We start from the raw sequence: 10,008 nt of genomic DNA on the forward strand, positions 1-10,008 counted from the left end.
GCATCCCAGCAATAAAAAGCAAAGACCTGATCCTTTTCCACCCCAAAAAAAAAAAAAAACCCTCAAAAACTTGGTTCTCGTTCGGCGCCAGTGCTGTGCTAAGTTGGTGCTTAACAATATCTTACGAAGAACGTGTTTGGTTTTCCACTCAACCGCACCCAAACAACATCAGTGCTTGCATAGCAGAAGGACAAAAGGAAAGATTTGTTACTACGACCACCAAAAGATACATTTCCCATACCGGGAGTTGAACCCGGGCCACCTGGGTGAAAACCGGGAATCCTAACCACTAGACCATATGGGACTACTTTTCATGAACAAACCCCCCAAAAAAGCCTCTCCTTTGATAAGTTCAGTGCTCAAGCACGGTCCCACACCAAGAGTTCAATCCAGGTAAACTTGAAACCCTGAGCGCTGTACCCAGGGATCTCAGATAGCCTGCAGGCTATCTGAGGTCGCTCCACACATATGGGTTTCTCAAATGTCAAAAGAGTTACTATTATGATTTTTTAATTATCGGTGACACCCACAAAGAAAGTCGTACATTCACAGTTTTGATCATACTGTGCTGGATGTGCTTTAAAGAGCTTAATCTAGCCCGCATTGGTGAAAACAATGAATCCTATCCAGGAGGCCACAAGGACCTTCAGACCAAAGACCAACAGATGCTCCACTGATTGGGTGACAAGTTCAGTGCGAGCCATGCGATGCAAAGGACGCTGTTGAGAAAGCGACAAGAAAATACAATTCCTAGAACACAGAATTCCCATACACTAGTTGACTGGGTGAAAACCAGGATTCACGAGACTGCATCAGACTCCAAACCGATCTCTGTGAACACAGAAGCTTCAACAGCAGACGACGGGGATAGCTCAGTGCACTTATAAATTGTTTAAAGATAAATCCGTGCTACGCGGCGTTAGCGTGGCCGCGCTGATTATTTGAAGAGGAATCTCTGGCCGTGAATTCAATGGTGAATATGATATCATACAACAGCCCGGTTATGTATTCATGGTGCCATTAATGAATCATAGCTTCCCCCTCCTTGACTTTGTACTCCAGACATGCCCTCTTTAAATATGTCATAAGCGCTTATTCTTTTTTAATGGCCTGGCATAAGCCTCAGACAAAACAAATATGCAAACATGACGCAGCGTAAAGAGGAAGCCTTTGACACCGGGTTTGATCATGAGGTAACCGAGTAGGTACGATTGCCACGTGGTCAGTTTGGTGCGGTGACGGAACACAGAAATACTACCAGTACTTTTTTCTCTCTCTCTCTCTCTCTCTCTCTCTCTCTCTCTCTCTCTCTCTCTCTCTCTCTCTCTCTCTCTCTCTCTCTCTCTCTCTCTCTACTACTTCAGGTTCCATTATTTATACTTTATACCCGTCAGGCTCTTTAAGGCTCTTTTTGCAACACTTTGCGAGGCTGCAATATCACAGCGAGCAGAGACACCAGAGTTTCCATCATCAAACCTTTATTAACTGTACAGGCCATTTTAACTGTCTTATAAAGAGACTGTCACCTGGATCACAAAACTAAAAGGTAAATGTGCTCACGCCCGAGAGACACATAACGAATAACGCACAATGACTACAGTTGCCCTACCTCCATAAATAAAGGTTAAATAAATAAATTATGATGTGTGAATGACAATGATCGTTTTAGCGACATGCTATTTTAGCAAATGAGAATCCGCATGCTAAATTAATTGTGTAATAGTTTTGCTCTCAGGAGGGTGAGGGTTGGAAAAAGTGGGCCCCTAAAAACTGGGTCCCTGAAGCCAGTTTTAAGAAGGCCACGTGCCACAGGGAACTGGTTGAGAGTGACTCTACAGTGCAGGAGTTGCCTCATGGCAAGACATCAATCAAAAAAAAAAAAAAAAAAAGAAAACAGTCACAAGTCACTCTTTAACTCAGTAATCACCACCCAGAGTCCAGTTGGATAAATAATGCACGGTGATGACAAGGCGAGGATCTGACGGCTCTGTCGCTAATTATTGATTAGCGCCTCCAGATGACGAAGGTTAAATGTCAATCAGAGGATCTGAGCGGCGCAGAGAGAATACAATTTTCCCCTATGATCGCTGGATGTATTATTAAGTGTTGTGCTAAAAAGCCGCTTTGGTTTTTGGAAGCAGGAAGCGCCTTGGAGGGTGTAAACCATAAAGTGAATAAGGAAGCAAAAAACATTTTTAATGTTGCAACAAAATGGCGCCGGACAGGGATGACGGCCGAGCAGCATGTTCATGTCGCCGTCCAGCTGTCTTTCATCATCTTTGTCGAAGTCAAGTAATGTTTACCAACTGTTACAGATACCTCTCTTCTATCTGTCTCTTAAAGCTAACTATTGACCTAATTAACTTTATCTGTGTGCATATTTACATTGTGCGGTGCTAATTTGGTAAATTTCGCTTTTGACACAAATCTAATCTATGTGCCAGTTCATGCATGTGGGTGTTCTTTTTTTAATTTAATTTAATTTTTTACAAATGATTAACCAATCTTAAGTGTTGAAAATGGCTCGCTCTCTTTGACGAGGCAATGTTAATGGATGAACAAACGTTTTTGGGATCTCCTCAAATTGTGATGATTTTGGTGGTACTGTAGAAGGATTCTACTCAATGCAAGTGATAGTTAGCCAGCTAGTTAGGTAGCGTTTATAAATCTATGTATAATTCATCTTACTAGTCATCTACCAACCTTGTTTCTATCTACAAGTCCATATCGAAGCTAGCTAGACACTGACATTGATCATTCTACATATTTAAATAGGTAGATACCGTAGCTACTATCTCGCTATTTAGCTATCTATCTAGCTAGCTATATTTAGCTTTCAGGCTATGTAATCACAGCAGTGGTTGTTATGTATCATCCACACCTCTAGAGGGGCGTCAGAGAGTAATTTTGAGTGCAAACAAGTGTGTGGCAGCAACAAAGAGGAAGTATGGCAACTTGCCATACTGCTGGACCAGACTAAAAAAAAACAAACAAAAAAAAAACCTGCTGGACCAGACTGTAGCAGCAGGCTAACATGTTGTCAGCCTTGCTTAGATGCACTTTAGTGTCTGGATAACAACTGAAAGTAGACTGTGGCGCTCCAGTTTAAGTGTGAGATAGGTAGGTTTAGCATTAAGTGTGTTAGCCCATGATGTAGCTTAGCATGAACATGGTAACATAAGTTTGGTAACTAAGAAGGCGAGTGTTCTGATGCTTCAGCATTTAAGCGCTTATAAATTAAACAATGGCCCACTTTTATTTGGTGTGTTGCTTTTCAGGAAAAAAACAAACGCAGACAGGCAACATGTGGCGTTTCAAGAAGAGGACAGCCTTGGAGAGGCCTTGTCATTCCAACATCTGCTGCAGTGACAGGGGAACTGCTGGTGGAGCTGCTCTAAAGGCCCCTCAAGACCGGTCCAGGCGGTCAAAAAAAAAGCTCTGTATTCAGGCCTTCTGGGATGCCAGACAGCCATGAGGCACGCACGCACTCACACGCGGTGCCTCTCAGCATATCCTCAGTGTCCCTTTGAACCTGCGCAGATGTGCCAGCGGTTGACATGCCAGCAGCTTCACAATCCAGGAAATGCAGAACTTCATGTGACTGGACAAGGAAAACAGGTTAGCAGACTTCTTGTGTGTGCTGCAATAACTACGGTGCCGATGCGGGCTGATGACATCATGCTTTGAACCCAAACACTTCCACTATCTTATTGAAGCATAACACATAATTTTATTCATTACCAATGCTGTTAATGTACATTATTTGTTAATCACTGTACATTCAGTTAAAGAAAAAAAATATTTATTCTAATATGGCCCGCGGACATCTTTACAAACACTGAAATGGGAAAACGGTTCAAGCTGGTAATCAAGCCACGTCCCAGCTCCCACCCTCAACACTTTTCAATTTCCACTTCTGATTCCTGCCCTGCCGTAATTGGCCCGAGAGTGGCCTCCCGTCACCTGCAGCGTGGCGGTGCCGGTGGGTGAATTATTAATAGCTAATATCATTATGTAGGCTCGGCTTGTCATAACAATCCCGACTGGCGGAACGGGGGGAAACTCAATCTGCCGCTCTGCCCCTTGCGCAGACAATGCCGTTCAATTATTGATACCAACTAATTGGCGACAGGAATCACCAGGCAGGGTTACTTTTGTCCCCCCACCTCCCTCCTCTCTCCTTCTTTCGTGCTTCGCGCCACTCCTTCAATAAAACAATCTGACGAGGAGGCCGCCCCCTCCACGACGAACCCCCCGTGTCAGCAAATTAGCAGGGAGCGCGACCTTGCTGCCTTTTTTTCCTCTCTTTTCATGAGAATTGAAGACTTTCCTGCCACCTTTCTTCACCTTGACCACTTAATTAAATAAGAAGTCGATGTCGATTTTTTTTTCTTTATTCATGGCACGTGGCGAAACAGGTCTGATTGAGCAAAGGGTGGTGGAATTGTCTGGGGGTTAATAGAGTTTAATTAGGGTCAGGTTGACGGTACGCAGGGGTCCCGCTGTACACCTCATTAACACAATGTTCAATATCGGCTAGTGCAAGGACTTTTAAAACCCGCATTTAACCGTTTAGGAACAAATTCGACACTTGTCAAACTAGCGGGGGGCACTCTGGAGGGCGCAGACCACCGCCACACCATGTATGGAGACATTACTCAAAACTGGAGGTTATTGTTGGCAACCATAAAGCTCTAGATTGTCTTGTGATTTCATCACACCCTGCACAGATTCAAGACACCTGCCGGGTGGAGCAAAGCAGCCCCAGAGTAGGTGATTGAAGTTAAAATTGTCAGTACACCGAAAAGCCCACAGTGGTCACCAAAATAACTTAACCCTTGATTTAAGTAAGGTGTTTATTTTCTGGGTCTTTTTGCTGCCTCCGGCACAGGGCCAACTATCCGCATGAATTAAAGTCACGCTGGCCGGCTGTATATTCAAGTGAGCCTTAAGTGGCGCCTTTTTAATGTTGCAGGTGGTGTGCTGTGCTTATGGCCTATACAGTATAGTGCCACTCTGGTCCTGGCGTACAAAGTCCAACAACCCCCCCACCCCCACTCCTTCCCATTAAAGCCCGTCGTCTCTTACGGTCTCACACACACACACGCACGCGCACACACACACGCACACACACGCTAAGTGGGCCTACCATCTTGCTCGCTCCATCTCAAGGCCCTTTCCACATGGGTGGGGTCCAAATGGGCGATGATGCTGAATCACATGCTAATGCTAATGTATACGGCCGCCGCCCGGCCTCAGCGGAATAGCCGTGTCCTGATCTAAGAAGCTCCCGAGCCCTAATCTGCTTTTTAGGGCCCCGCTGCAAACGCGCATCTGCATAATCGGGGCGACAAGTGTGGAGAGGGGGAAAGTGCAGTGGAGGGAGGTAGAATAGAGGAAGTCGTGGCGGGAAAGGTGTTGCGAGTTGGAATCGTCATCATACGTGATGTCATCATGACAGAATGGAAGATTTAATCTCGTGTGAGTCTACCGTTTGAGACCTTTTATGAGACAAATAATAGTTTGAAGTGCATTTTATCAATGAATTCCAAATCATATTATCCATAATGATCACCACATTATAAATAATGATTACTAGCATTAGCAATACCATTGTCATTATTTTACAATCAATATTTTCAGTAAGGTTGGCAGGGTTTTTATATATATATATATATATATATAGTAATTTGAATTACATTTACATATCAGGAAATGTAACATTTACTTTTCTGGTTTTGCATGCCTATGTGCATGTGTTTGGGCGTTTGCATGTCAAACATCAGCCGGCACGCCAACCCCTTGTCGTATTGATCAGTCAAAGCAGCCTCGTCTGCGCTATATCCCAGATAAATGGGAAATTAAAGCGCACTGTCACACAATTCTGCACTGCAACCGCATCAATAATTCAACCTTAAGCGCACGCGGGTGCACACACACTCACAAACACAAAGTACCCAACTTGAGAGGAAATGAAGAAGCGAAAATTTGACATTAATGCACATGGACATGTAAAAAAAGAGAGACTCTGTGACATATTTACAACACCCCGTTTCCCCTGTGAATAAATGGCTCTCCAGCAAGTAGACAGAGCCGAACAGAGCAGGAAGCCATGGAGAGACGGCTGGTTTTACGTACAAGTGCATGTTTGTGTTTCAGGGAAAACAACAACAACAAAGGCTGATGTAAAGGTACATGAGTAAATGTAAAAAACACCGACAAACTGAATCATATAAAAGAAAAAAAAATACTGTCAATTCTGAACAATTCTTTTTACAATTTAAATGTCATCAGGTTTTTTTTTCTTTTTTTTTTTGCGTGGCATTTCATCATCCGCCCAATTTGTATGCGGGACATGTTTGCGCGTTTTTGTCAGAGGAAAATGAGTATTCAAATACATCACAGATACCTGACAACGCTACTTAGCAACTAAAAATATCCTCATCATAGTTGTTTCCAACAAATTAAAAAGATCATTTCAAAAGTCGGCCCCAAAAGTCATCCCTGCCCCCTCCCTAATATCGAAACATACTCTTCTGAAAGCTAGATAGCGATTCAACAGGAAGTCATAAAGCGACTAATTTCTTTCTTTACACACGAAAATACTTTATGCCCCCGCCCCCTTTTTTTTTTTTTGCGAGCTTCAACTTTGCCCCCCACCCCGCGCAAGTACCCCTCTGCCAGGCTTCAGGCTTCTGGCATCACAGGCGAAGCTCCATGTGATCAATAATGGATGCGGCTGTCTCCTGCACTGCTGCTACATTAGCTAGTGCAGGGGGCTACATTTAACTTGATGGGCTTGTTAATGTGTTCCGTTGGGGGTATGCCCCCCCCCTCCCTCGCAAATGCACACACGATGGATGACCCCCACTCATCCTATGTGGGCACATGCTGGGTTGAAGTTAGTGGGATGGATGGTCGAGTCCAAGGAACTTCTATTCATTCTGTGCCATAGTCGAGTTCGTTGTAGAAGGAAGTAGAATTAATTTCCCTGAAAGTCGGAAAAAAATGGGGTGTTTTTTTTTGGGGGGGGGCTATGGGGGGGTGAGGAAGGGCTACATCAATACAATACATTTGACTTGACTGTTGAAGCAATGTTTTTTTTTTTTGTCAGTGTATTAAAGAAGGCACAGTGGTCGACTGGTTAGCAAGCCGGCCTCACAGTGGAAAGGTGGAGGGGGTCAGATTCTGGCTTCCTGTGTGGAGTTTGCATGTTCTCCCCACGTGGGTTTTCTTCGGGTACTCCGGTTTCCTTCCACATTCCAAAAACATCATCCCCGATAGGTTGAACGCTCTAAATTGTCCCAAGGTGTGAGTGTGAGCGCGAATGGTTGTTTGTCTATGTGTGCTCTGCGATTGGCTGGCGACCAGTTCAGGGTGTACCCCACCTGCTGCCCGAAGACAGCTGGGATGGGCTCCAGCACGTTCCGCAACCTTTGTGAGGATAAGCGGATCAGAAAATGGATGCATGGATGGATAGTGAAGGCCCGATGTGAGCTCATGACAAGAAGTCGAGCAACAGGATCATTAGTACCGTTGCTTCTCTAGAGCGATGTAGGTCTTAGTTTGAAACCACCCCCCACCCCGCCCTCCATTACCAAGGTCTAGCGGTGCCCCCGAGGCGCCCCTCACCGTGGCTCCTTCTGCCACAGGGCTGCCACGGCTAAACGTCAAAAGCATCCGAGAATGGAAATGTATTTGTCTCGTCTGATCGCTTTATTCCGCGTCTTCATTGGCCGTAATGTTACGCCAAAAGCTCGGCGGGATCGACATTAATGCATAAAACGGATAGTCCCTAAAAACATATGTCAAGGTGATGCAATATGCATGCGCTTGTTAGGATGCATCATGTCTGCCGACGGCATGCGCCGAAAATATTGTGTGTGTGTGTGTGTGTGTGTGTGTGTGTGTGTGTGGGGCGGGGGGCTTGCCTATGTTTGATCCAATTTGCATGTTTCAAGCGCTTATTTGTTAAAATAAATCATAGTTATGAAAGCCTTATTTTTTTTTTGAAAAATGTGATAGCAATAAATTTACTTTTTTTTTTAACTAACACCCAGGATACAAAATAATACTGTATTTTCAAGAAAAAAAATCCTGATCTTAGGACAACACAGCCTATTTTAAAATCATTTGTCATCTCACAAGATCAGTAGTACTCTTTGTCAGAGATTTTCTCGGACAAAGTTAAAGAAACGACTCGGCACACAGGAAAATTGTCTTCAATATCGGCGGGAGGGGATCTCTGAGAGCGAACAACGGTAGTTGCTCCGATGATCACACTCTCGGCTCCCTCTCCGCCGGTTCGAACTTTTATTGCAAAATACAAGAAAGACACTGCCCCCGAGATTGGCATACCGCGCCCCCCGGTCCGGCCCCTCGGTAGTGATCTGATCTACCCGAATACACAAGTCACAGACTTTGCTGATGACAAATGTCCACCTGGGCGAGACAGCGGTTCCCAAACTGTCTTTTGGTATTCAACAACTCTTTGTTCCCAATTTGTTCATTCCCACTCTGTGATTGAATCTAGCCTTCTTCCATCTGTTCGCCCCCCTTGCTTTGACGTGATTACTCAAGAAAAGGCCCTCCGCCCAAACGGCCGACACCTCTGCGCTGAGTATGTCCAGACATGCCCAAATTAACCGAAACTTTCAACATGATACAATTTTGTTCATGTATTTCTCTATCACTCTTACAACAAAAAAACTGGAAAAAAAAGATAAAAATCAAAATCCATCTCCAGTTCAACACAAAAAAAGCCAAAGAAAAAGCAAAAGAGTCTCGCTCGGCTACGGCGAGGTCCGACGTCGGCGACGTTGGACTTTCGGCGGCAGCCGTTATTCCGCAGCTCTGCTCTGAAACATGCAAATATATTCCTGCGGCGCTCGTTTCCCGTGTTTGCCGCCTCATTGTCGGTCTTCTCGTTTGCATTTGAAGCGCCAGGTGAGCGGCAGAGAAGCACGGGATCGAGACCCCCTCGAGTGGAGCCGCATGCATAGTGAGGGCGGGGGACCAACAGGAGCCCTAATTGACGGCCCTTTAAAATTCCCACAGAGGAGCCGCGCTGCGCTTCATGCGGAGGCCGCGCCGTTCCAGAAGAGTGACGAATGACAAGGAGGTGAGGGGCACACTCCACACTTGCTGTACACGCGGGATCATTAGCACAAGAACAAAGAAACTTTTTTTTTCCCCCCTTCTTTTTTTTGTCTGATCCACACTTACACTTATGGTCGATACAGTAGCTTACTATTGCTAATGCTAGTTTTGCCATAACAAATTTTCTGAGCAAAACAATGCTTGGAAAAAAAAACCAAGACTCTTTTTCTTTCAACTTTTTGTGTTGATATTTTATCAGGAAGATGTTTCATCTTTCATCATCATCAGCAATAAGATTCCAGTTTTAACAGCAACAACAAAAAACAAAAAACACAAGCCTATTTTCTAAAAACAATGACTCTGGCTTTTCAAATACAATTTTTTTTCTTCCTCCACACTCTTGAAAAAAGATTTTCTTGTTCTGCAGTTTTTTTTTTTTTTTGTTTGAAAGTGTTCCTCAAGACTTTTCTATTAAAAAAAAGTTGCGGTATACCCCCCCACAAAAAAACACACAAAAAACAGGAATATTTCTTTAAAAAAATATGACTTCACTTTTAAAACAAAACTTTTTTTTCCTCCTAAGATGACCTTTTCCTTTTATTCCAAAGAAAAAAAAAAGGCCAAAGAAAAAAAAAAGGCCTCTCTCCCCCAAAATGAAACTGAAAATAAAGCAACAGCAACACATTCTCCAACCACCTCCCCTTCCCTCCTCCCCCAACCCGGTGGTTCCTGACACACTTTTACAAATCCTAATCTCCCTCGTGATCACGAACTGGGTGTACAAAATGAACCTTGAGCTATACGCTAACTCGTGAAATCAGTTGAACATTATTGATGGACTCTTATTTCTTTTATTTATTTATTTCTATAATGACTGATGATAATATTCTGGGGGGGGGGGGGGGGCAA

General features: G+C 44.1%; 1 long non-coding RNA gene and 1 other non-coding gene across 2 annotated transcripts in view; one reads left to right on the top strand and one right to left on the bottom strand.

Annotated features, from left to right (window-relative positions):
• Positions 1-232: 232 nt before the first annotated feature.
• Positions 233-304, bottom strand: trnae-uuc (transfer RNA glutamic acid (anticodon UUC)). The gene has a single exon. It is a non-coding gene; the product is annotated as a tRNA-Glu (tRNA).
• Positions 305-3,286: 2,982 nt separating this feature from the next.
• LOC109517457 (uncharacterized) overlaps positions 3,287-10,008 on the top strand; it is a 17,390-nt gene continuing 10,668 nt past the window's right edge. Inside the window, exons 1-2 of the long non-coding RNA XR_002168548.1 lie at positions 3,287-3,618; positions 8,941-9,121. This is a non-coding gene — a long non-coding RNA (uncharacterized LOC109517457). The remainder of the gene's footprint in view (positions 3,619-8,940; positions 9,122-10,008) is intronic.

This window comes from Hippocampus comes, unplaced genomic scaffold (genome assembly GCF_001891065.2).
Source record: "Hippocampus comes isolate QL1 unplaced genomic scaffold, H_comes_QL1_v1.1 scaffold33, whole genome shotgun sequence".
Taxonomy (NCBI): Eukaryota; Metazoa; Chordata; class Actinopteri; order Syngnathiformes; family Syngnathidae; genus Hippocampus; species Hippocampus comes.